Source organism: Haliotis cracherodii, unplaced genomic scaffold (genome assembly GCF_022045235.1).
Source record: "Haliotis cracherodii isolate W230 unplaced genomic scaffold, xgHalCrac1.p SCAF_19, whole genome shotgun sequence".
Taxonomy (NCBI): domain Eukaryota; kingdom Metazoa; phylum Mollusca; class Gastropoda; order Lepetellida; family Haliotidae; genus Haliotis; species Haliotis cracherodii.
The window spans coordinates 19535390-19562144 of NW_027266274.1; the positions used below are offsets into that span (position 1 = coordinate 19535390).

Genomic DNA, 26755 nt, shown 5'->3' on the forward strand with positions numbered 1-26755 from the left:
CACAGCTTTTTTCTGTTGTGATTTTGATGTTGCAAATTATGAACATGCAATTTACAAAGCAAATAACAGATGTTAAAAAAATATAGACAATGGGATCGTATATATAGGTATGTGTGTAGATCGGACGTAGTCACCGAGTGATACTGTTAGAGTAAATAGGTGAATCGATGATGGCATTTCAAACATGCTTATCAGCTGAGCCCGGTAGAGTGAATAGCTACTGCACATCCAACAGACAAAAACTTCGAAGTCTAAACAATGCACTTCTGCAGAAGTGATAAGTAAGGAAGCATTTTTTAAAGTATACTGAAAAAAAACCTGTTAGGGTGCCATGACTATTTTGAGGATATTTTTATGAAATTGAGCTCAGTCTTCACTACAAAATAATGTCTTTCTTTTTTTAAATCTGCACTCTGCAATATTCCAGCCACATGACGACGGTCTGTAAATAATCGAGTCTGGACCAGACAATCCAGTGATTGTCATCAGGAGCATCGATCTATGCAATTGGGATACGATGACATGCATCAACCAAGTCAGTGAGCCTGACCACCTGATTCCATTAGTCGCCTTTTACGACAAGCATGGGTAGCTGAAGACCTATTCTACCCCGAATCTTCACAGGTCACAACATAATATTCCATACTTTTTTGTTGAGTATATATAATCATATTTGATGCATCCTTTTATCATCAACATGCAGTACTCAGGACTGTTTCATTGGTCATTATGAAGGGACATGCTCACAGTCATGGACGGCCATGGCCAGTCATCTGCTTGTTAGACTTATAACAATTAGTCAGTGAAAACATGTCTGTAAATTAAGTTTTAAAAAAATCTTCAAAGGAACCTTTCCTCTTCTGCTGTTGAAACAAGCAAACTAGACTTGGTTAGTTTGATCTAGACTTGCCTAGGCTTTTAGTAAAAAAAAATAAAATACCTAAAAAATATAAATTCCACAGTCATGGTGCAGGACTATCTGCTTGTCTGAGATGTGAGTTACATTGTAGACAGTAGGGCTGGGATGGTTAACTCAGGTCGGGGGGGTCCTGCGTATAACCCGGGTACCCACAGGACTACCCAGACCTGTGGTATGTCACGTGATATATTGCTTAATGAAGATAAGTCAAACTCCATGGTTACACAAGTCTAGCTAACAATTTGTACTAGTCTCGGGCTAGCATTAATTTCTAACCCTGCTGACTAGGCTACTTCACAGCCACATGACTTTCCTTCTTAATAAGGATCATTGTATAAATATACATATACGACTAAAAGCTAGCAGAGCAAAGTAATGGATGTTGACCCAGGTTAAGCCAGATGTGTGTGTACATTACATCAGGCTCTGATATAGCAACAGTGTAGCCGATCACATATCTCCCACACCTAGTCATCCAGACATACATATGATAGACAGGGCATTAACCCTTTCGCCCCGACTGCCCGATTTATCGGGCAGCATAAACCGTGTCCCAGAACCCGGCTGCCCGAAAAATCGGGCGAGAACTGTCCAAGCCCCACACCCGGCTGCCCGATAAATCGGGCGGCGCGAGCGTGTTTACAAAATCGCTCTTTCTACTTCCTTTCTCGTGTGTAATCTCGTTCTAAATATGGAAACGAGATATACACGTGATTGACACGTCATTCTATGGAATTTCCCCGTCTTTTTGGCGCGAAAATCGCGGATGTCACCTGTTTTCGCGACAGTATTTTTCTCGCTTGAATCGTAAATCAAGCGTAATGGCGGCCAACTACGATTCGGATAGCGATCAGATGATTAACAACGACTCTATCGGGAATAATAATGTGTTTGAATTGAATAATTTAAGCGAAGGGGAGAGGGAATTTCGCGAATATTTTGGTGAAGATTTTGACGGTTTCGACGAGGTGTCCCCCCCGCCAACTTTCAAGAATGGGAGTGGCAGAGGGACCACAACAGTGGAGACATGAGGGATTTTGAAGAGGCGACCGGACTCAAGAATATATATATATTGACACCTACGGTGAGTGAAGAGTCATGCTATTGATTTTTTCCAACTGTTTTACAATGATTCTGTGTTTGAACGGATTATCAGTGCGACGAATGAGAATGCAGCCTACACGTGAACGAGCGATCACAACAACAACAAAGGTGAGTGGCATGACGTATTTGTTTCTTTTTTTTTTAAATTATTTTTCTGATCGCAATCCGAATTGTAGTTTGCCGGTTTGTCGTATGTCCTTATATTTCGCTCAATTTGAATAAAATTTATTTCTATAATCATGTTTGTTCTCTTGTTTTTTACATCTTAATTTAAATTTTAGTAACTGTATAAATTATTTATTTATTAATTGATTTAATAAAGTACTGATTTAATTTATTATGCAGTTGTAAATAGCAGTGTATTGTAAATATGTTATTACAACTTTTATATTTGCAGAACTTGAATTTACGATCTTTCTGTCCTTTTACAATCTTTCCCTCTTCAGATCAATCTGTGATATCTTCCCTGTGATGTCATTCTTATAGTAGCTGTGGTTCAATGTTCATGTAATGTGATAAATTACTTTTTAAAAACTTAAATACTTAATTTTTGTTTCAAATCCTGAAAAAGAACAAAATAAATCAAATATTTGTTTTTACCTGTGTTAACGAGTTTACCTGCGTTAACAAGTTTACCTGTGTTAACGAGTTTACCTAAGAGGCTGTAGGTGTATCATAAGTAATATGTGACATCAGTATAGAAAACAAAGTCAGTACCAAGAGTTGTAAACTTGTTTATTTGTTTACAGATGTGCATGAAGAGAATTTACCTGTAACACCTGCGATTACCTGTGCCGTCCAAGATGACAAGACCACTGTGTTATGTTTACCTTGTATCTGTGATTTAGTTTTGTGATTTTTAATACAATTTGAGCCAAAATTCATTGTCTGTTTTCATTTTTTCAGTGTTTTCAAGTTTTATTTCACTTGTAAACACCTGTAATTAGATAATGACAAAGGTTAGAGACAATAACAACAAAGAATATTAAAGTATACTTAATCCTCTTTACAATGGTATATGATCAATGTATATTAAAAGCAAGTTTCTGGTAGAAAAAGTGCATCAAAAATGATGGTGTGATTTTCTAATAATACTGCCAGGGAGGCCAGTGTACAGGCCTTGTCAGTGTCAGGGACTGCAGGGTTTCAAGGGACATAACTCTGGGGCAGCCAGTGATGAAAGAGTTAAAGGCAATATATCATGTCAATAGATATAGCAACAGTGTAGCTGATCACATATCTCCCACACCTAGTCATCCAGACATACATATGATAGACAGGGCATTAAAGGCAATATATCATGTCAAAGATATAGCAACAGTGTAGCCGATCACATATCTCCCACACCTAGTAATCCAGACATACATACATGACAGGGCATTAAAGCAGCAATTATAGAAACTAACTGTTTTTGTCTTCAAATCCTTACAATGATAACATATAGCAAAACCCTTAATAATGGCAAATTTCTACTAGTCCTTATGATACCTTAACTATTGGGCAGTTTGGCAAGGCCTACAGGACTAGTGCCAATTTCTAATGCTTTTAAAGGTAATATATCGTGTCAATAGATATAGCAACACTGTAGCTGATCACCCACACCTCGTCATCAAAACATACATACATGATAGACAGGGCATTAAAGGGAATATATCATGTCAATAGATATAGCATCACTAAAGCCAATCACCGACACCTACAGTAATATACACACATTGACATGTCAATAGACAGGTTGCAGATCTTGATTGCTAGAACAGAAAAAAAATCCAGGAATTGTGTAAATATATATATATGATTAGGGATGGGGATTCGGGGGCATACGTGTATGTATCTAAAACAAAATTTAGCAATATATATATATATATATACCGTATTCGACGTAATAAGTGCCCAGGGCGCTCTCAAAATTAGAAAGAGGGGGCTCTTATTAGAATACAATTTTGGTGAAAGAGTTGAAAGATCGTAAATTTGTGGTTTAGGCTGACAGCCTGAAATGATACAAAAGAAAAGTCTGTGCGTATTAGACACTCCAGATATATTTTTCCAGAATTTAATTTCCCATAATTAAGGGTGCATATAACACACAAAGGGTGCTAATTGGGATTGTTCACTAGCCAATATATTAGCAAATATCGCCGTGGGCACGTATTCGAGCGGGGCGCTTATTACGTCGAATACCGTATATATATATATATATATATATATATATATAATTTTTGGATTTTGACTGACATGTGTACAAGACATTTTCACAAAAGCCATGTCCGGATTTCCCGGACTCATTGTCCAATATGTGGTTTCTGTCTGTTTTCTCCCCATGCAAATATAGACATTACTAAAATCTCCCCAAGGCAAGGGATGCAACTCTGAACAGTAAATTGCGGCACATACGACGACTGGGTCCCCTATGCTCCTGTCTGTATGACTATAATGATGGAATAAGACATCAATTACCCCGAAATGGAATGGCTTTTCGCAAAATATTTTTCTGTCTGATGTAAACTGAATATATTTTTAACGAACAGCTAATGAATATATTTTCTGGGTCAAAACACAGGTGTCTAGAAGAGAGATCAAACCAGTATTTATAGTGGTGAGTAGGTTTTCTAAGAGATGATACTCCCCAAATGTATGTCATTCTTCTTTTCAGGGACATCTGCAAATACTTGTCCTTTCTTAACTCTACACAACATCAAAACAGTTTGCTATCATAAAAATGGCACACAAATAATGACATTTTAACAGCGAGATGGCCCTTTTTTTCAACACCCCTCACAAACATGTAGCTTCTTTCAAGACATTCTCCAGCAACACGTTTTATGGAGAGCCTCTGGAGGGGGAGGGGAGTTTTTTTACCCCAACCACACTGGAGGGGGAAGGGGGGAAAAAGTTTTATCTCCCCTGCCACATTCTCATATTTGAATTTCTTGAAAAAAGTGAATGCCTAAACTGCCTACAGAGGCTGATTTTCAAATCAATATTTTCTGAACGTTTGTTATTTAATCTACAATTCAACCAATACAATTCCCTGAATCTGGAGTCAAAATACGGTTTGTTTTTAGTACTGAGCGATATTCCAGTTATATGACAGATGTCAGTACACCATCAAGCCTGTAACAAACGACCCAGTGATTGACCTTATGAGCATCAATCCACGCAATTGGTATATGATGACCTGCAATCAACCAAGTCTCTGAGCTTGACATTCAGTCCAATTAGTCACCTCTTATGACGAGCCTCGGTTGCCATGGGTCTACAAAGATACTGAATATCTATCTGACAAATCACTTAATGAGGTCATAATCTGTTACATGCTTTAAAATCACGCCAATTTCCAAACCTTGAGCATGACTTGTCAATTGCATCATCAGGTCACATGACCATGAAGCACACACCAGCTGCCCTGCATAAACTGCTGATACATATCTTCACCGTGTTTTCAATGTCCTATCTCTCCCCTGCTCAGGAACTAAGTGAAACCATGGGTAGATAAAGTCAGTGGTCATGTGCAGGAAATTAGGCATTGTCAGAGCGGGGGACCTGGGGACACTCCCACTTGGACAATGTCATATGACTTTCCATGTGTGGGAGGTGCTTTATCATTCATGCCTATTTTAAAGTCATAGTCACATATTGAGTTGTGGGCTATTTAAAGAAACTTATAAAAAGTGCATTTCATTTCAATAACCGGTGCACACATGAGGAAAGAAAAAGTGCTTTTTTTTTACAATATTACCACCCAACAACTGAACAAATAATCTGGACAGGATTTTTCAAGAGGCAAAAATCAATCTACCTTGACAAGCATAAATTAAGAACATGTACCCTATGACATAAACTACTCTCCCTACATAACATTCAAAGTATCCTTTTGGTATATAACACTTCTACCCTGACTGACACCCAAGATGAGCAACAGGTCCCCTATTTGGTATATAACACTTCTACCCTGACTGACCATGCCCACGACTAGTAACAGGTGCCCTTTATGGTATATAATATTTCTCCTGCCCTTACTCAGGATATCAGATTAGTTCATTTTCTAAGACACTGACAATTGTCAAAACATCCTGACAATTTCTGTCAAATTGGAAAAAATACAGAAGAATGTTGCTAAAATCATTAAACGGCCAGGTGCTATTTGCCTCCAGCAAAGTCACTGTGACCTACAATACCCGAGACACGTAACAGGCACCCTTTTCGGCAGACAGCTTGGCTGCTTCAGTCCATGCACCGGCCTGTACATGTGTTCTTGTATTGATTGGCCCAGTGTGTGACCTAGTTGTGTGGGAGGAGAGAGAACCAGGTCCCAGCCACCCAGTGTGTGCTAGCACCAGCGTGTGGACGGCATGTCAGCACCGTTGGCCACTACGCAGTTACTGGCACAAGCCCACATTAAGCAGTCCAATCACAACACTACTCATCACTGACATCAGCTTATCTTTCTTGGGATAAAGAAGTCCTTAATTTGAGGTTATGTCCCTCAGTCATGCTTCTAACATTCACAATGGTTTGTGTTCATTGTTTGGAAGAACATAGAACATTTCTTGTAACCAATCTATGGCAATAACTATATAAAATGCAAGAACTTTTTTTACTATTTGTTTGGGATTGGGGTTGGGCGTCAGAACATTTTGAACATATAACTTTGTCTCACATCATGATCTGCACAATGACATTTGGTGTTTTACATATGTACAACAATGATATCTCATCTCTAAATATCAATATCTACTCAATATATTAGAATATAGAGATGACAGTGACAAATAGTCCTCCCTCTGAATCCAGCAGTAACATGATTTACAGTAAACTATGTTTATATCGAACACGCTCCTAACAAAATGACAGACAGGTATTCTGTATTCTTTGTACTTGGCATTTGCTGTAGATATGCTAATATAACGAACTACAGATATAACAAACTAAAATTAGTTGTCCCTTTGAGGTTTTTTAACCAGGAGTGCATTACCCCCACCTGTCTGCAGGGGTCATAAAAACATAGACAAATATATAAAAAATGTTCAAGGAAATAATGCATAAAATTATATAAATAAAATAAAATAAAAGATATTCTACAAATATTGGCGACATAGCTCTACATGTATTTGAATGACTTGAATGACCTTTTCAGGAAGACCTGGTATCATCCCTGTTTGATAGTGATTCATTAACATGATTAACACATGTATGCGCATGATATAAACTGGAAACATACGATCAATGCTGCTTTTAGCAGAGATTTCTTATGAATATGGAAAGGGTTTTGTCGCTTTTATTTAATGTTTCTCTCATGATTGTCTCACAGCTGTCTCACAAAGCTTGGTCTTGTGCTACTCCGACTATTAAAACAATAATAAAATATACAATTGGTGAACTCAAAACACTAGAATAGCCATTATCAAGATCATAAGTACACTGTAACAGATTTGTATCTTTCACATATACCGAAGTTGCCTACTAAGTTTTGAAAATAAAATTGCTTCTTAAAAAAACCAACAACTTATTTATCAAACATTTTATACCATAAAGAAGAATGCAGAAGCTAACCTTGTTAAACAAAGCAGAATTCAACAAGCACCATCCTGGATGCTTAATGCATGAAATACGGTAAATGACTAACTTCTTCACAAACATGGCCAATACACAGATTATTTAGCATCAGCCCTGTTTATCAAAAACATTCATAATCGCACCCCTGAAGCAACAGCAAGCTAATAACCTGCCGTGACATTTACACAGTCAACACCGTCCATTCTCCAGCCAGCCCACTACACCTACACCACTGCTACAAGTACCACAATCTTCCGCTTCCACACTCACCCCTAACCTTCCCCGTGTTCCAGTTCTGAGGGGCATCCCCAACTCCAAGCTGCTGATCACTGCTGATCAGTGCTGAGCCCGAGTATGAGGACACCATCAAAGGTTAATGATGCGTCCATGCCTTCGTTGTCTCCCAGCGGTGACAGCCGACGTTTCGGTCCTCCCCTCCAGAAACAATGACAGCGCCATAGACAGCAGTAAACAGCCTTACCAAGACGGGGGAGCTAAACCTGTTTCAGTGTAATAACTATCTGGCACTGTCATATTGATAAGCTGGCCTTGTTTGTACTAACTGCTACCTAGTTGGGGATGCTCATGAAAATTGGACATTAGAATTTGGAAAGTGGAAAATAATTCTGCCAAAATGAAAACATTGAATCCTACATCATGTACATGGAAACTTAATCATCCTTGAAACTGACAAAGGTTATGTTTAAATTAATCAGCATAAGGTCTTAAATTCATGACTATTTCTCGACACCATATTAAGGTAAATGCTGGTCTATCTGGGATTTTAAAGGTGGCAGGCAAACTGGAAAGAAGGATTAGGTTGCTTCATGATGTCTAAAATGCTTTTTAAAAATGTTATTTTCTTGGATTTACAGGTACGCAATGAAACACTGTAAACTAAATAAGAAAGCCCTATCTCCTTTTTGGCCTTTCTATCATTGAATTACAAGTAAAAGATGCCTTTGCTGAAAAAGTCATTAGTTACGATAATAAATAAAAAAATTGAATACCAATTTTCCAAACTTTTTACCATCAATTATCTTTTATTTATTTTTACGTAGACATGGGGGCTATTATCAGTCTATAAGAACTCCCAGGTAAATACATGACAAGGGGAGCAGGTGGCCTGTCATCAGATTATATATTTCCTAACATGTCTGAGGAATGAGAAATAAGAATTGCCTGACTATCTGAAATTGCAAATGTGACTAAATTCTTGATGATTAGATACATCCAATATCCATAGGTAATCCTTTACTCAAAATGAGGGTATTTCACATTTACTCTGCTTTATAGTGACTGAAGCAACACAAAACAATACCTTATAAATTAACTATCATCCAGGAACAAAACCATTTGCAGAGGATTAACATACCCACAACGTGGGTATCTACTTGCCCTGTGTGAGGCGATGGGAAGCAGTCTACTTGCCCTGTGTGAGGCGATGGGAAGCAGTCTACTTGCCCTGTGTGAGGGGAGGGGAAGCAGTCTACTTGCCCTGTGTGAGGGGATAGGAAGCGGTCTACTTGCCCTGTGTGAGGGGAGGGGAAGCAGTCTACTTGCCTTGTGTGAGGGGAGGGGAAGCAGTCTACTTGCCCTGTGAGGGGAGGGGAAGCAGTCTACTTGCCCTGTGTGAGGCAATGGGAAGCAGTCTACTTGCCCTGTGTTAGGGGAGGGGAAGCAGTCTACTTGCCCTGTGTGAGGGGATAGGAAGTGGTCTACTTGCCCTGTGTGAGGGGATAGGAAGCGGTGATTTGCCCTGTGTGAGGGGAGTGGAAGCAGTCTATTTGCCTTGTGTGAGGGGAGGGGAAGCAGTCTACTTGCCCTGTGTGAGGGGATAGGAAGCAGTCTACCTGCCCTGTGTGAGGGGTAGGGGAGTGGAAGCAGTCTACTTGCCCTGTGTGAGGGGTAGGGGAGAGGAAGCTGTCTACTTGCCTTGTGTGAGGGGAGAGGAAACAGTCTACTTGCCCTGTGTGAGGGGAGAGGAAGCAGTCTACTTGCCCTGTGTGAGGGGAAAAGCAGTCTACTTTCCCTGTGAGGGGAAGGGAAGCAGTCTACTTGCCCTGTGTGAGGGGAGGGGAAGCAGTCTACCTGCCCTGTGTGAGGGGAGGGGAAGCAGTCTACTTGCCCTGTGTGAGGGGAGGGGAAGCAGTCTACCTGCCCTGTGAGGGAAGGGAAGCAGTCTATTTGCCCTGTGTGAGGGGAGGGGAAGCAGTCTGCTTGCCCTGTGAGGGAAGGGGAAGCAGTCTATTTGCCTTGTGTGAGGGAAGGGAAGCAGTCTATTTGCCCTGTGTGAGGGGAGAGGGGAAGCAGTCTATTTGCCCTGTGTGAGGCGATGGGAAGCAGTCTACTTGCCCTGTGTGAGGGGAGGGGAAGCAGTCTACTTGCCCTGTGTGAGGGGAGGGGAAGCAGTCTACTTGCCCTAGGTGAGGGGAGAGGGGAAGCAGTCTACTTGCCCTGTGTGAGGGGAGGGGAAGCAGTCTACTTGCCCTGTGTGAGGGGAGAAGAAGCAGTCTACCTGCCCTGTGAGGGGAGGGGAAGCAGTCTACTTGCCCTGTGAGGGGAGGGGAAGCAGTCTATTTGCCTTGTGAGGGAAGGGAAGCAGTCTATTTGCCCTGTGTGAGGGGAGAGGGGAAGCAGTCTATTTGCCCTGTGTGAGGGGAGGGGAAGCAGTCTACTTGCCCTGTGAGGGGAGGGGAAGCAGTCTACCTGCTCTGTGAGGGGAGGGGAAGCAGTCTACTTGCCTTGTGTGAGGGAAGGGAAGCAGTCTATTTGCCCTGTGTGAGGGAGGGGAAGCAGTCTACTTGCCCTGTGTGAGGGGAGGGGAAGCAGTCTACTTGCCTTGTGTGAGGGAAGGGAAGCAGTCTATTTGCCCTGTGTGAGGGGAGAGGGGAAGCAGTCTATTTTCCCTGTGTGAGGGGAGAGGGGAAGCAGTCTATTTGCCCTGTGTGAGGGGAGAGGGGAAGCAGTCTATTTGCCCTGTGTGAGGGGAGAGGGGAAGCAGTCTATTTGCCCTGTGTGAGGGGAGGGGAAGCAGTCTACTTGCCCTGTGTGAGGGGAGGGGAAGCAGTCTACTTGCCCTGTGTGAGGGGAATGGAAGCAGTCTATTTGCCCTGAATGAGGGGAGAGGAAGCAGTCTACCTTCCCTGTGTAAAGGGAGAGGCAGCAGTCTACTTGCCCTGTGTGAGGGGAGGGGAAGCAGTCTAACTGCCCTGTGTAAGGGGAGAGGCAGCCAGTGTGTAATGTGGCCAGCACCTGTGGGTCAGGTTCTTCATAAACCATGTGCCCTGTCCTAGGGAGATAACTGCCCTACTACAGTGTTGGCCAATCAGCAGATAACCGGCTCCATCCTTCCATGGTATAACTGTCTCACATCACCATGCATCTCACCACCACAAATGTATATGTTGAAAGATCATGTTACAAGAATAGATGTTACACCCATCTCATATTTAGAAGGATAAAAAGTGAACGTTTTATATCCTTGTATGTTTGTGGGATATCACTGCCAAGACAAAAAATGTTATATGACTTCCTAAATAAAGATAAAAAAACCCACACCAGGTAATTGATTGGCCTACCACCTTTATTTCGTTATTCTACCAACATGTCAGTATTTAATCAGCGGTAGAAAGTAACATTTTTAGTCTACTAGTCCTAATAATGATAACATATAGCAAACCCATTAAAAATGACAAATTTCTACTAGTCCTTATGATGCCTTACCTATTGGGCAGTTTGGCAAGAACTACAGGACTAGCTGTATTTAGTTATTCTACCACCAGTTAAATATCATACCACCATTTCAGTATTTAGTTATTCCATACCACCAGTTAAATATCCTACCACCATGTCAGTATTTAGTTATTCCATACCACCAGTTAAATATCCTACCACCATGTCAGTATTTAGTTATCCTACCACCAGTTAAATATCCTACCACCATGTCAGTATTTAGTTATTCCATACAACCAGTTAAATATCCTACCACCATGTCAGTATTTAGTTATCCTACCACCATGTCAGTATTTAGTTATTCCATACTACCAGTTAAATATCCTACCACCATGTCAGTATTTAGTTATCCTACCACCATATCAGTATTTAGTTATTCCATACTACCAGTAATATATCCTACCACCATGTCAGTATTTAGTTATCCTGGCACAAGTTAAATATCCTACCACCATGTCAGTATTTAGTTATTCCATACCACCAGTTAAATATCCTACCACCATGTCAGTATTTAGTTATTCCATACCACTTAAATATCCTACCACCATGTCAGTATTTAGTTATTCTACCACAAGTTAAATATCCTACCACCATGTCAGTATTTAGTTATTCTACCACCAGTTAAATATCCTACCACCAGTTAAATATCCTACCACCAGTTAAATACCATACCACCATGTCAGTATTTAGTTATCCTACCACCAGTTAAATGTCATACCAGCACGTCAGTATTTAGTTATCCTACCACCAGTTAAATATCATACCACCATGACAGTATTTAGTTATTCTATACCACTTAGATATCCTAACACCATGTCAGTACATAGTTATCCTACCACCTGTCAGTATTGATACGTCATACATGCACTAACACATAACATTGTCAACACTCACAGCTGACTTGTCACTCAGATTCATTTCTACCCAACAGCAGAACACCAGGTTATAATTAATGCATCAGGGTTGATCTTACTTTAACATTGTTTCACTACCTACTACATATCGATTACATCTCGTCTCAATTCCATCTCTTACAAACATCCTAAGCTCTCACGTTTTAACAATGAAAGTCGTGAATATTAGAGTATGCAATGGTGTCGCATAATTACCTGGCTCTTCTCCGAGGAATAGAAGAGTCAGTGTTCAAACAAAGTGAAATCCACGCTTCATTTAACAATAACATTCCAATGGCTGTCTGAATAAAAGTCATTAATGTGTATTGTGTGCTACCACAATCAATATCCTTCAACTTCATCAAATTATAATCTTCTTGCTAGTACCATAAACTTATCCTTCATAATCAGAAGCAAAAGGGTTGCAGTGATAGAAACAAACAAATTTAGTCCACCAGTTCTTATAATGTTAACATACAGCAAAACCCTTAAAAATGGCAAATTTCTACTAGTCCTAATGATACCTTAACTATTGGGCAGTTTGGCAAGGACCACAGGACTAGTGCCAGTTTCTACAGCTGGGTTGGGGATGGAAGCTGCAATAAAACCATGGGAAAACAGGGTTTAGTCTCTCTGTGGGGAACAAGCTGAATACTTGGGAGCTGGATCAGTCAAGCAGCATAACATGGCTGTCCTAATGCTGTACAGCTACATGTCTACTTTAATGCCAGTGTGAAAAAGTCGCTGAATATTGACTTCTGAGCAGGCATAGTACAATCCTTTGACATGCAAATAATGATGACTTATTTGAAAAAACTACTATTCTAGACAACAATTATCACAGACAGGTTTTTACTCATCAAACACAGACATTAACCTCTTGGACCAAGATGAGGGTTGGCGATGGGATCTACTATAAGTGCTTGTAATGTAATAAAATATGTCCAGTTAACCATGTTACTATAGAATAAGAAAGATATTCAATCCCTACCCATCAAAAACAAGACTCCATAAAGTATGCACATTACACGATATGCTCGAGTAGTCCTGATACATCAACCATGAATATGAAAGAACGATACATGAATAATTAGCTGAGTAAAAATCTATGATTCAATATGCAATACGAGTCCGCCATCATTGGTGTGATGATTCAGCCCGGCAGCCTAGAAGTCTCCAGACGACACACCTTTTCATCAATACAGCACCGGGACAATTGACAGTCTCACAATGCAGATTGTTTCACTGGGAATGAGCAAACGATGACGCAATACCTACATTGTACTGTAGGATGTCAAGGTGCAGGAGGACGGTCCTGGCAGGAATTCAGTATGGGTATGCACCATTTCACCTGTGAGGGTCACAGTTTTTCACCTGAGTGGGTCTATGGGATTCCTCCTGTGTGTGTGCTTTAAAGACGATTCCACCTGTGTGTGGGGTAGAGGATTCCACCTGTGTGTGGGGGGGGTAGAAGGATTTCACATGTGTGGGTGGTTAGAGGATTCCACCTATGTGTGTGGGGGGTGGGTTTAGAGGATTCCACCTGTGTGGGTCATCACAGGATTATGAGATACCACCTGAGTGGGTTACAGTATTTCACCTATGTGGATTACAGGATTCAATCTGTGTGGGTCACAGAATTCCACCTGCATGGGTCACAGAAATCCACCTGCGTGGGTCACAGGATTTCACCTGTGTGGGTCACAGAATTCCACCTGTGTGGGTCACAGGATTCCACCTGTGTGGGTCACAGGATTCCACCTGTGTGGGTCACAGAATTCCACCTGTGTTGGTCACAGGATTTCACCTGTGTGGGTCACAGGATTCCACCTGCGTGGGTCACAGAATTCTATCTGCGTGGATTACAGGATTTCACCCGTATAGGCCATAGAATTTCACTTGTGTGGGTCACAGGATTCCACCTGCGTGGGTCACAGAATTCCACCTGCGTGGGTTACAGGATTCCACCTGCATGGGTCACAGAATTCCACCTGCGTGGGTCACAGGATTTTACCTGTGTGGGTCACAGGATTCCACCTGCATGGGTCACAGAATTCCACCTGCATGGGTCACAGGATTTCACCTGTGTGGGTCACAGAATTCCACCTGTGTGGGTCACAGGATTCCACCTGTGTTGGTCACAGGATTTCACCTGTGTGGGTCACAGGATTCCACCTGCGTGGGTCACAGAATTCCACCTGCGTGGGTCACAGGATTTCACCTGTGTGGGTCACAGAATTCCACCTGTGTGGGTCACAGGATTCCATCTGTGTGGGTCACAGGATTCCACCTGTGTGGGTCACAGGATTCCACCTGTGTGGGTCACAGAATTCCACCTGTGTTGGTCACAGGATTTCACCTGTGTGGGTCACAGGATTTCACCTGTGTGGGTCACAGGATTCCACCTGCGTGGGTCACGGAATTCTATCTGCGTGGATTACAGGATTTCACCTGTATAGGCCATAGAATTTCACTTGTGTGGGTCACAGGATTCCACCTGCGTGGGTTACAGGATTCCACCTGCATGGGTCACAGAATTCCACCTGCGTGGGTCACAGGATTTTACCTGTGTGGGTCACAGGATTCCACCTGCATGGGTCACAGAATTCCACCTGCATGGGTCACAGGATTTCACCTGTGTGGGTCACAGAATTCCACCTGTGTGGGTCACAGGATTCCACCTGTGTTGGTCACAGGATTTCACCTGTGTGGGTCACAGGATTCCACCTGCGTGGGTCACAGAATACCACCTGCGTGGGTCACAGAATTCCACCTGTGTGGGTCACAGGATTCCACCTGTGTGGGTCACAGGATTTCACCTGTGTGGGTCACAGAATTCCACCTGTGTGGGTCACAGAATTCCACCTGTGTTGGTCACAGGATTTCACCTGTGTGGGTCACAGGATTCCACCTGTGTGGGTCACAAGATTCCACCTGTGTGGGTCACAGAATTCTACCTGCGTGGATTACAGGATTTCACCTGTATAGGCCATAGAATTTCACTTGTGTGGGTCACAGAATTCCACCTGCGTGGGTTACAGGATTCCACCTGCATGGGTCACAGAATTCCACCTGCGTGGGTCACAGGATTTTACCTGTGTGGGTCACAGGATTCCACCTGCATGGGTCACAGGATTCCACCTGCGTGGGTCAGAGGATTTCACCTGCGTGGGTCACAGGATTTCACCTGCGTGGGTTACAGAATTCAACCTGTGTGGGCCATAGAATTTCACTTGTGTGGGTTACAGGATTCTGCCTGTGTGGGTCACATGATATCTCCTGTGTGGGTGACAGGAGTTTACCTGTGTTGGTTATTTGGATTTCACCTGTGTCATTCTTGCCCTTTATCACACAATAAATTTACCATGATTGATCACAAACGGTAGTTAATCCACTAGTGTCCATTGTGATACACCACCTTGTGATCTAGCTATAATAATTCAGGGCCTAACCTTCATCCAACAGACAACAGATATTGCCTAGACATATTTTTCAAATGCATCTTTATCTTAAATATTCAATAAATCTATCAAATCGAAACAATTTTATATAATTAAAATCATCAATACTCATAATACTGATGATCATGCAAGCTGGTATTTTTATTCGTGAAGATTTATAATGACTGACTGAGTATAGTTTTACGCCGCTTTTAGCAATATTCCAGCAATATCACGGCGGGGAACACCAGAAATGGGCTTCGGGAATCGATCCTGGGTCTTCGGCGTGACGAGCCAACGCTTTAACCACTAGGCTACCCGACCGCCCCTGTGAAGATTTATAGCATTAGAAACTAACAGTTTTAGTCCACTAGGTCTTATAATGATAACAAATAGCAAAACCCATAAAAAAGGTAAATTTCGACTAGTCCTATAGATACCTTAACTATTGGGCAGTTAGGCAAGGACTAAAGGACTAGTGCCAATTTCTAACACTGATTCATAATTTCAAATCGTGATGAAAACAGGTGTGCCAACTTTGTAGAAAATATGATAAATGATGAATCAATTAGAACAAATGGATTGTTACCATGGATCAGTGATGAAGTTCCACCCAATAAGCAGCACTAGCTTCAGGTCATCTCATTCCAAGTGGGCACACATTGCTAGGTGTCATGACAGAAGTAGACCTTGTGAGTCAACAGACAGCCCACAAGTAGTTCACAGCTCATTTTCAACTAGGCCTTGACACAATCTTCTAAAAAATCAGAACTTAGTGCTCACTATCGCTACGGTATGAGGACATCTCATGACTTGTCACGTCAGAACCAGCTTACATTGTGTTAACTATGTTAATTCCTTCACAGGCTATGTGGGAATTCAAACCTGGACCTCAAGTATCTAGAGTTAATACCTCAACCACTGGACTAAACAATTGGATGCATTGCAAAACTGAGTAAGTTCTTTTTTCCAGGCTGACCTACTAGTTGCAAGACCTCATCGACCATTTTGGAATGTTAAGAACACAATACTTGAAACAGTCCTGGAGTCACCATGTACTTGACACAGAGAGAGTTAAAGCAAACATGTTTCTGTCATTTTTAACAATGCTTTCATATTTATGGTGTTAAAACATGTTTATTAATGATAATGACTCACAGCAGTTAAATAAATACTGTAACAACATGTATACATGTGATGAGTGTTTGTGTACATTTGCCAGCTCGGGTCAACAGGCCAGGTGACGGAGTGGCGGCCAGGTGACGGAGTGGCGGCCAGGTGACGGAGTGGTGGCCAGGTGACGGAGTGGCAGCAGGGTGAATAAGGGGAGGGATAGAAGGGTGGGTATGGGTTCGGTAGCAGGGTAGGTAAGATAGATGGAACGGTGGGTATAGGTTCAGTAGCAGGGTAGGTAAAATAGATAGAAGGGTGGGTATGGGTTCGGTAACAGGGTGGGTAAGGGAGTGGAGTAGAAGGGTGGTATAGAAGGGTGGGTAGGAGTATGGTAGCAGGGTGGTATAGAAGGGTGGGTAGGACGGATAGAAGGATGGGTATTTTGGTAGCAGGGTGGTAGGATGGATGGAAGGATTGGTAGGAGTTATGTAGAAGGATGGGTAGGAGTTATGTAGAAGGATAGGTAGGAGTTAGTTGGAAGGATGGTTAGAAGTTAGGTAGAAGGATAGGTAGGAGTTAGGTAGGAAGATGGGTAGGAGTTAGTTGGAAGGATGGGTAGGAGTTAGGTAGAAGAATAGGTAGGAGTTAGTTGGAAGGATGGGTAGGAGTTAGGTAGGATGGGTAGGAGTTAGGTAGAAGGATAGGTAGGAGTTATGTAGAAGGATGGGTAGGAGTTAGGTAGAAGGATAGGTAGGAGTTAGTTGGAAGGATGGGTAGGAGTTATGTAGAAGGATGGGTAGGAGTTATGTAGAAAGATGGGTAGGAGTTATGTAGAAAGATGGGTAGGAGTTAGGTAGAAGGATAGGTAGGAGTTATGTAGAAGGATAGGTAGGAGTTATGTAGAAGAATAGGTAGGAGTTAGTTGGAAGGATGGGTAGGAGTTAGGTAGGATGGGTAGGAGTTAGGTAGGAGTTAGTTGGAAGAATGGGTAGGAGTTAGGTAGAAGGATAGGTAGGAGTTATGTAGAAGGATGGGTAGGAGTTAGGTAGAAGGATAGGTAGGAGTTAGTTGGAAGGATGGGTAGGAGTTATGTAGAAGGATGGGTAGGAGTTATGTAGAAGAATGGGTAGGAGTTAGGTAGAAGGATAGGTAGGAGTTAGTTGGAAGGATGGGTAGGAGTTAGGTAGAAGGATAGGTAGGAGTTAGTTGGAAGGATGGGTAGGAATTTGGTAGCAGGTTATGTAACTATGCTAACACACGAATGTAACTTGTCAGATCAAAAAGTGCACATACACCCTTGACACTCCTTAACCCCTGACACTCATACTGTTAAAACTGTCAGCTGTTTTCTGGAAAACACAGCATGTAAATTTAGGTTGAAATACATACAATCAACATTCCTTTTTTACATTTGATTACCCTTTAGATTCACTGCATTATAGTATCTTGAAGAACAACAAATGCAATATTTTGTTCCAAATATTTCCTTTTCCCCCCAATACAAATCTATAATTCCTAAGGAATGCCTTCATATCAAATACAGAAAAAATACTCTGAAGAAATATCATCAAAAGCAACGCACAGTGTCCTCCATTCAAGGGATCCGATTACATCAATTTCAATTAAGATAACCTACGGTAACAGCATATTCCGAATCAGCTGTGTGTTATCTCCTGCACAACACATTACACCAGTGACTGGTATATCCCATCTCGGGAGGCGAGCCAGGTTACTGTGACACACCAGTGCACAGATACCAACATACTTCCTGAGGATACTGTACCTTACTTTCATAAAACCATCTTACATCCAGAATTTATTTTCCTAAATTCAGGTTTGTTGCTATCTAAGCAGTATTATAGACAATCGAATAGGAACCAAACAAACCAGTGATTGCCATGATTATTTTAGCATGGGCAGACCACCTGAACCATTTGTGCAAGTAATGTGCCAGGAATAGAAGAGTATGAGGGTGGATAGAAGTTGTTGTTTGTTGTTTAACACCTCACCCAGCAATATTCTAGCTATATGACGGCGCTCTGTAAATCATTAAGTCCTGGCCAGACAATCCAGTGATTAATGTCATGAGTATCGATCCACGCAATTAGCATACGATGACATGCATCAACCAGGTCAGCAATCGATCCACGCAATTAGCATACGATGACATGCATCAACCAGGTCAGCAAGCCAGACCACCCGATCCCCTTAGTCGCCTCTTACGACAAGCATAGCTGCCTTTAACGGCAAGCATGGGTTGCTGAAGACCTATTCTAACCCAGGTCTTCACGGGTAGGGTGGATAGAAGGGTGTTTGGGAGGGTGGGGGCGGGGGGGTGAGTTGAAGAGATTGATAGCCTGACCACCTGATCCATTTGTTTGTTCAGGTGATGTGCCAGTAACAGATATGCAAAAACGATTAATGTCAGGTAAACACTTAACCCAGCCTCAGTGACCTGCTGCACAACAACAGCAATGGAGATCTGGTTAGTAGACACTTCATGACTTGCTCAACCCTGCCTCTAGGATAGAGCTGGCTTTCTATATACATCATAGAGATCGATAATCGTTAACTAAATATCAATCAACTATCGATATATATGAGAAGTAACTTTGAGCAAATATGCAAAAAGGGCCCAAGGAAATCAATATAGTTCATGTCACTGGTTAGTGGTGCCACATCTATGCATGGATTACTTTGCGGACATTTATGACATAACAAAAACAGTGTTCTGAACATCAACATGATATACACCGGCATAGTCTCGCCTAGTTAATTATATTACATGTATTGTGCCCAGTCAAAAACAAAATTGTATCATTTCAGGTGAGCGAACAGGTGATAAAAAAATTGGTCAATGACAAGGTGAGATTTGCAATTAAACATCACTAGACATGATGATTTACCATTTCCATTGCAGAGGTTAACATTACTGAGTGTATTTTTCTCATAAACATTAACTGGAAATAACAATCGGCTGTACACACGTTTTCTCCCAATTGACCATTGATTCAGTTATAGAATACCAAATAATATAACTTAAATTTGTTTTTATGCAATAATTGGAGGAAATAGCATCGAAACGCAGACACTACATATATTCAATATTGTTACTATAAGCATGGTTGTAGGATACAGCATTCTGGTACATTGCCAGATACTTTTTACTTATTCAGTAAGTGAGTGAGTTGGGTTTAATGCTGCTAACAGTATTCCAGTTATATCACGGCATGTCAGCTTAATGTGGGAGGAATGCCAGAAGTAATGCAGGTCTTAGACGTTTACAACTTCGGAGAAACCCACGAGCACGGGTATGGTGCTGACAAACCTAGAAACATAATCGGGGCGAACCAGGATTCGAACCCACAATCATAGGTTTCTGGCGTGCCCAAGGGATGCAACTCTGCACAGCGAATTGCGGCGCCCTAGACAACAGGGGCACCAGTGCCCCTTTTTTACTTATGGAACGGTTTGACGAGTCACTATTAAGGCTGAACATGGTTTTGCTATTTTGATCGCGAAAACAATATGGTGACATATGATAGTCAAACTACAACAAATATCTATCCATTCTCAGCCAACTAAGGTTTGTTTCAAGGTGTCAATAACTGTTCTCTGATCCTGGTTGCTGTAAACAATGAGTTGCCAGTGAGTGCCAGCTTCCTTTCAGTTCACACATAAAGTCACGGAACAATACTGAATGAAAATGAGACTAAATCAATGAAACAGATTACAAACGTTTTGCTTTGATCAGTTGATAAGAGTATGAGTTATGAAAATAGTACAGGTATAGCGTGTAGTGAATTCAGTCTGTCAAACATGATCAGCACACAGCTTTCCGTCTTCTGCAATTGATAATAACAAGTCTGTTTCGGTAAATAAATACTTAATTTCACGAGGAGACAATTTTAATATTGATAATCATAACGATAATTCTAATTATCTAGTACTGGCATGAGTAGTTGAGACCTTACAGCATAGATAGTACTTCATCAGTATTCAGTAGTGCTTCATCATCAATCAGTTGAGACCTATTGTTTGTTTGTTTGTTTGTTGTTTAACGCCTCACTCAGCAATATTCCAGCTATATGACAGCAGTCTGTAAATAATTGAGTCTGGGCCAGACACTCCAGTGATTAACATCATGAGCATCGATCCACGCAATTGGGATACGAAGACATGCATCAATCAAATCAGCGAGGCTGACCACCCGACGTAACACCATGGACAGTACTTGTACGATCAGTCAACTGAGACCTAACACCATGGATAGTACTTGTATGATCAATCAGCTGAGACCATGGATAGTACTTGTATGATCAATCAGCTGACACCATAGATAGTACATGAATGATCAATCAGCTGAGACCTAAAAACCATGGATAGTACTTGAATGATCAATCAGCTGAGACCATAGATAGTACATGTATGATCAATCAGCTGAGACGTAATACCATAGATAGAACTTGTATGATCAATCAGCTGGGACCTAAAAACCATGGATAGTACTTGAATGATCAATCAGCTGAGACCATGGATAGTACTTGTATGATCAATCAGCTGAGACGTAACACCATGGATAGAACTTGTATGATCAATCAGCTGGGACCTAAAAACCATGGATAGTACTTGAATGCAATCAGCTGAGACCTAACACAATGGATAGTACTTGTATGATCAATCAGCTGAAACCATGGATAGTACTTGTATGATCGATCAGCTAAGATGTAACACCATGGATAGTACTTGTATGGTCAATCAGCTGGGACCTAACAACATGGATAGTACTTGTATGATCAATCAGCTGAGACGTAACACCATGGACAGTACTTGTATGATCAATCAGCTGAGACCTAACACCATGGATAGTACTTGTATGATCAATCAGCTGAAACCATGGATAGTACTTGTATGATCAATCAGCTAAGATGTAACACCATGGATAGTACTTGTATGGTCAATAAGCTGGGACCTAACAACATGGATAGTACTTGTATGATCAATCAGCTGAGACCATGGATAGTACATGTATGATCAATCAGCTGAGACCAAGGATAGTACTTGTATGATCAATAAGCTGAGACCTAACAACATGGATAGTACTTGAATGATCAATCAGCTAAGACCTAACAACATGGATAGTACTTGAATGATCAATCAGCTGAGACCATGGATAGTACTTGTATGATCAATAAGCTGAGACGTAACACCATGGGTAGTACTTGTATGATCAATCAGCTGAGACCATGGATAGTACTTGTATGATCAATCAGCTGAGACCATGGATAGTACTTGTATGATCAATCAGCTGAGACCTAACTACATGGATAGTACTTGTATGATCAATCAGCTGAGACCATGGATAGTACTTGTATGATCAATCAGCTGAGACCTAACACCATGGATAGTACTTGTATGATCAATCAGCTGAGACCATAGAAAGTACATGTATGATCAATCAGCTGAGACCATGGATAGTACTTGTATGATCAATCAGCTGAGACCTAACTACATGGATAGTACTTGTATGATCAATCAGCTGAGACCATGGATAGTACTTGTATGATCAATCAGCTGAGACCTAACACCATGGATAGTACTTGTATGATCAATCAGCTGAGACCATGGATAGTACTTGTATGATCAATCAGCTGAGACCTAACTACATGGATAGTACATGTATGATCAATCAGCTGAGACCATGGATAGTACTTGTATGATCAATCAGCTGAGACCTTACTACATGGATAGTACTTGTATGATCAATCAGCTGAGACCATGGATAGTACTTGTATGATCAATCAGCTGAGACCTAACACCATGGATAGTACTTATATAATCAATCAGCTGAGACGTAACATCATGGATAGTACTTGAATGCAATCAGCTCAGACCTAACACCATGGATAGTACTTGTATGATCAATCAGCTGAGACCATGGATAGTACATGTATTATCAATTAGCTGAGACCATGGATAGTACTTGTATGATCAATCAGCTGAGACCTAACAACATGGATAGTAACTTGTATGATCAATCAGCTGAGACCTAACAACATGGATAGTACTTGTATGATCAATCAGCTGAGACCATGGATAGTACTTGTATGATCAATCAGCTGAGACCTAACAACATGGATAGTAACTTGTATGATCAATCAGCTGAGACCATGGATAGTACATGTATGATCAATCAGCTGAGACCATGGATAGTACTTGTATGATCAATCAGCTGAGACGTAACATCATGGATAGTACTTGAATGCAATCAGCTCAGACCTAACACCATGGATAGTACTTATATGATCAATCAGCTGAGACCATGGATAGTACTTTTTTATCAAGATTAGAACAATACCTTTTAGAGACATACTTATATATATTTAAAATAAAGTCAAAATAAAATGCTTTGGTCATGTTGTGTTTTCGGCTGGGATCCATGGTACTTACCGTACAAGAAAACATAACTCCACTGAGTTTCAACTTAGCATCTAATTTGATATCATCAGTTCTTTTTATACACACAACTTCCTTGTTTTGTTTCCTTTATTATCATTGGTTGCAGGTTTCAGCCAATTAAAACCATGCACTCAAAAGTAACCTGTGCATGATAATGCATTCCTTGTGCCATACAGAAAAACAATGAACATTATTTTCCGGTTCCACATTTATCCTATTCCTCACAGTTAAATGATCCCACATACAACAAGCTTCTGTAGCACACAGGGAAGCAGCAACCTTTCCAGGAATATTGCCCAACTATCATTTAGACACTTGTTGGTTTTCGGATTTTTTCCAGTAAATTCAGTTTGGTAGGGAAAAACTATGTAAAAATATCAAAACATCTGACATGATTGGTTGGTTTGTTGTTTTACGCCACACTCAGCAATATTCCAGCTATATGTCGGCGGTCTGTAAATAATCGAGTCTGGACCAGACAATCCAATGATTGATATCATGAGCATCGATCCAAGCAATTGGGATAGATGACATGCATCAACCAAGTCAGCGAGCTTGACCCTCCGATCCAGTTAGTCGCCTTTTACGACAAGCATAGTCGTCTTTAACAGCAAGCATAGTCACATGACAAGCCAAGGCACCCGGACATGGTTGGAGTTACTACCAACACTGGACTGTCATGGAATGTGGAGGCTTTAAGGGCAAGGTCATCTTGTTACTGCGTTGCAAGCTTCTAGACATATATCTCTTTATTCTTTTACAAAAGTATTTCAGTTTGTGAGTGACAAAAATATATTTAATAAATGATAATTCTTATTTTAATTTATTTACTTTTTCTCAGTATTTTGTGTCAGAAGGTCCGTGATAAAGCGATGCCTAAACAAAAATGCCATCATTGTTTCAACACGCAAGGTTGGAGTGAATGAGTGAGCATGGTGAGTGAATACTGATATACAGCAAGTCAGAAATATTTCTACAATACCGTACATACAGTAATCGAAAATGAATGAACCTGAATGATTTAACTTAGAGGTTTAGGGGGTCCCTTGATACAAATACCAAAGATTGCCAAGGACCACGCAGCTACGTATAATGCCTCACACGGTCATATCATCTGGTCTGGATCAGACTGTCAGGGTCAGTATATCATCTGATCACACACTTAATGACTTAATTATTGGTCTTGAGTAAATTATGGCAGTACAAGTTTAAATTATTGCTTATAAAAAGTCTTTAACATTGTTAGCATAATGATTTTATTATTTTACCATCTTTACAAATCTTTACAATTGATATTAAAAATTGACAGTTTTTTATCAGAAAGTTGACTCGGAAATTCGGACTCGCATTCGGCAATCAGATTCCAAAACCCCAAACAAATCCTGACCAAGTACCCTTTGGATCAAGACACTGCCAATACATACATGATAGATGCAAGTGTACATTTTTTAAGTTTCCCTGCAATAGCAAAGCCGACTGAGCTCCAAACTAGAAGTGCACTGGTCTGGTTCACTCCAATAATCTTCTCCACGCTATCAGAAATACAACTCCTGTCAAAGATTCTGCAAACAGTATTTCTGGGTCTATTTCGAGCCAATGGGAACCCGACATACACCATAGGCTATTAGATAAACCTTTACAGTCTCTTCTCTTGCACAAAATAACTTGCATGCTGGTAAAACTCATATCTAATGTTTGCCACAGCTGCATGAAAATATTGTCAAAATCAGCCTGCCGGGATCCTATAAATACATGCCTGCAAAGTGTACATAGTGACCTTGAGTTTCTTCACGCCTGTGTGACCCCGCACGCCTCAAGTTATCACTGTACAGGGCACTGGGAAATAATTACAAGCACCAGGAGGTCTGAGTTTGGATTCCAGGAACTGGTCTCAGAAGTTTCTGCCCACTCTCGGCATCGGTTAAGATTTCATCATAGCATATAATCTATTTGTTCCTCTTTGTAATCAGTCACTTAAGAAATAAAGTTTGCTGTACCCCCATGTGTCGTGTGATAAAGTACAGTTTTGCCCTTAAATATTACAGGAAAAGCCTGAGGACACTAGTAAAATATAGTCTTCTGAGAGATGAACTGGTTTCTTCATAGCACTAACCTCTCCAAAGTTTACTATCCATGGAAATCAGATTCAGACATTATATTTGTTGGATGGGTCCGCTAACTGAAGTTTTTTTCAAAATTGGGTAAAAATAATAATTCAAATTTACACCCTTTGTTTTCATGATTTTCATGTACTCACAAAATTATTTTGAGATTATTCAGTGTAAAAATCATCAATTACCTTAGGATGCTCAATTTGACATTAATATTTCGCCAAATAATTCAGCCAATAAGACAGCGAAATTTCTTGCATAATAAATCTAGTAATGTCCCTCGTCCTGATACACCGACTTCGCCGAATTAACTCCCTTTGTCTTCCAGAAAAAACTAAAAGCAAAGCTTCCAGCATGCAGTGATGCTAGAGATGGTGAATTCATGTATTTTATTCTCATTCACACCCCATCCTACAGGTAATATCTGTACAGATAAACACAGTTAAGACAGAAAGTGATGCTTGACTGACTAAAAAAAGTGATCCAACAAATATAAAAATAATGGCCACAGATTGAATATAGAAATGTCATGACAATCATTGCCAATCAATGCTTTAATGTGATCAACTGTCTATTTTATCAGGCAGATTAACCCAAATCTTACATGCAAAGAAGACAATTATGACGTAACCCCATGACAGGAGTTCAATATCCTGTAAATGCTGAGTTAATTAATACAAATTACTCGGCTGTTATTTCTCACTGTTAACTTGCACTGTTGTACCACAAGGTCACTAGCAATGTAATTACTGCTAATTACTCTCAGGTTCAGATACACTGTTACCATAGTTCCTTGTTAAGGAAATGTAGAAAAATAGCGAAAAACAAAGCTATGGTGCTGAGTGTGTCAAGGGTTATTTATCATAATGGAATAAAAACTAAACATACTGGATAACAGGGGATGTCAAAACCAAAGACATCTCATGTCACGATACATACAACTTACAAGGCGAGAGCAATCCAGGTTAGAAAAGGTCTTTAGCAACCCATGTTTGTCATAAAAGGCGACTATGCTTGTCATAAGAGGCGACTAACAGGATCGAGTGGTCAGGCTCGCTGACTTGGTTGATGCATGTCACCGATCCCAATAATGTTGATCGATGCTCATGTCAATCACTAGATTGTCTGGTCCAAATTCGATTATTTACAGACCGCCGTCATACAGCTGAAATATTGCGGTGCGGTGTCTAACAACAAATACAATCAAACAAACATTCAGAGAAAAACAAACAAACAAACAAACAAACAAACAGACAAGGAAACAAGAAGTGAGTGAGGTTCAACGCCGCTTTGAACAGTATTCTAGTTATATCACACGTCAGCATAACATGGGAGGAAAGTCCGAAGTAATGCAGGTTTCAGATATGTACCACGGGTACGGTGCTGACAAACCTAAAAACATAAGCATGATTCGAACCCACGACC

General features: G+C 40.9%; 1 protein-coding gene across 11 annotated transcripts in view; it reads right to left on the reverse strand.

Annotated features, from left to right (window-relative positions):
• Nucleotides 1–26755, reverse strand: part of LOC139466845 (rho GTPase-activating protein 190-like) — a 103479-nt gene that overhangs the window by 66803 nt on the left and 9921 nt on the right. The window contains exon 1 of one of the 11 annotated variants that reach the window (XM_071248567.1): nucleotides 7850–7907. The exons of 9 other annotated variants lie outside the window; for them this stretch is intronic. The gene's annotated coding sequence lies outside the window, so the exon portion shown is untranslated. Of the gene's footprint in view, nucleotides 1–6201; nucleotides 6273–7849; nucleotides 7908–26755 lie in introns of those variants that run through there. One more of the 11 variants, XM_071248569.1, reaches the window with a different exon arrangement.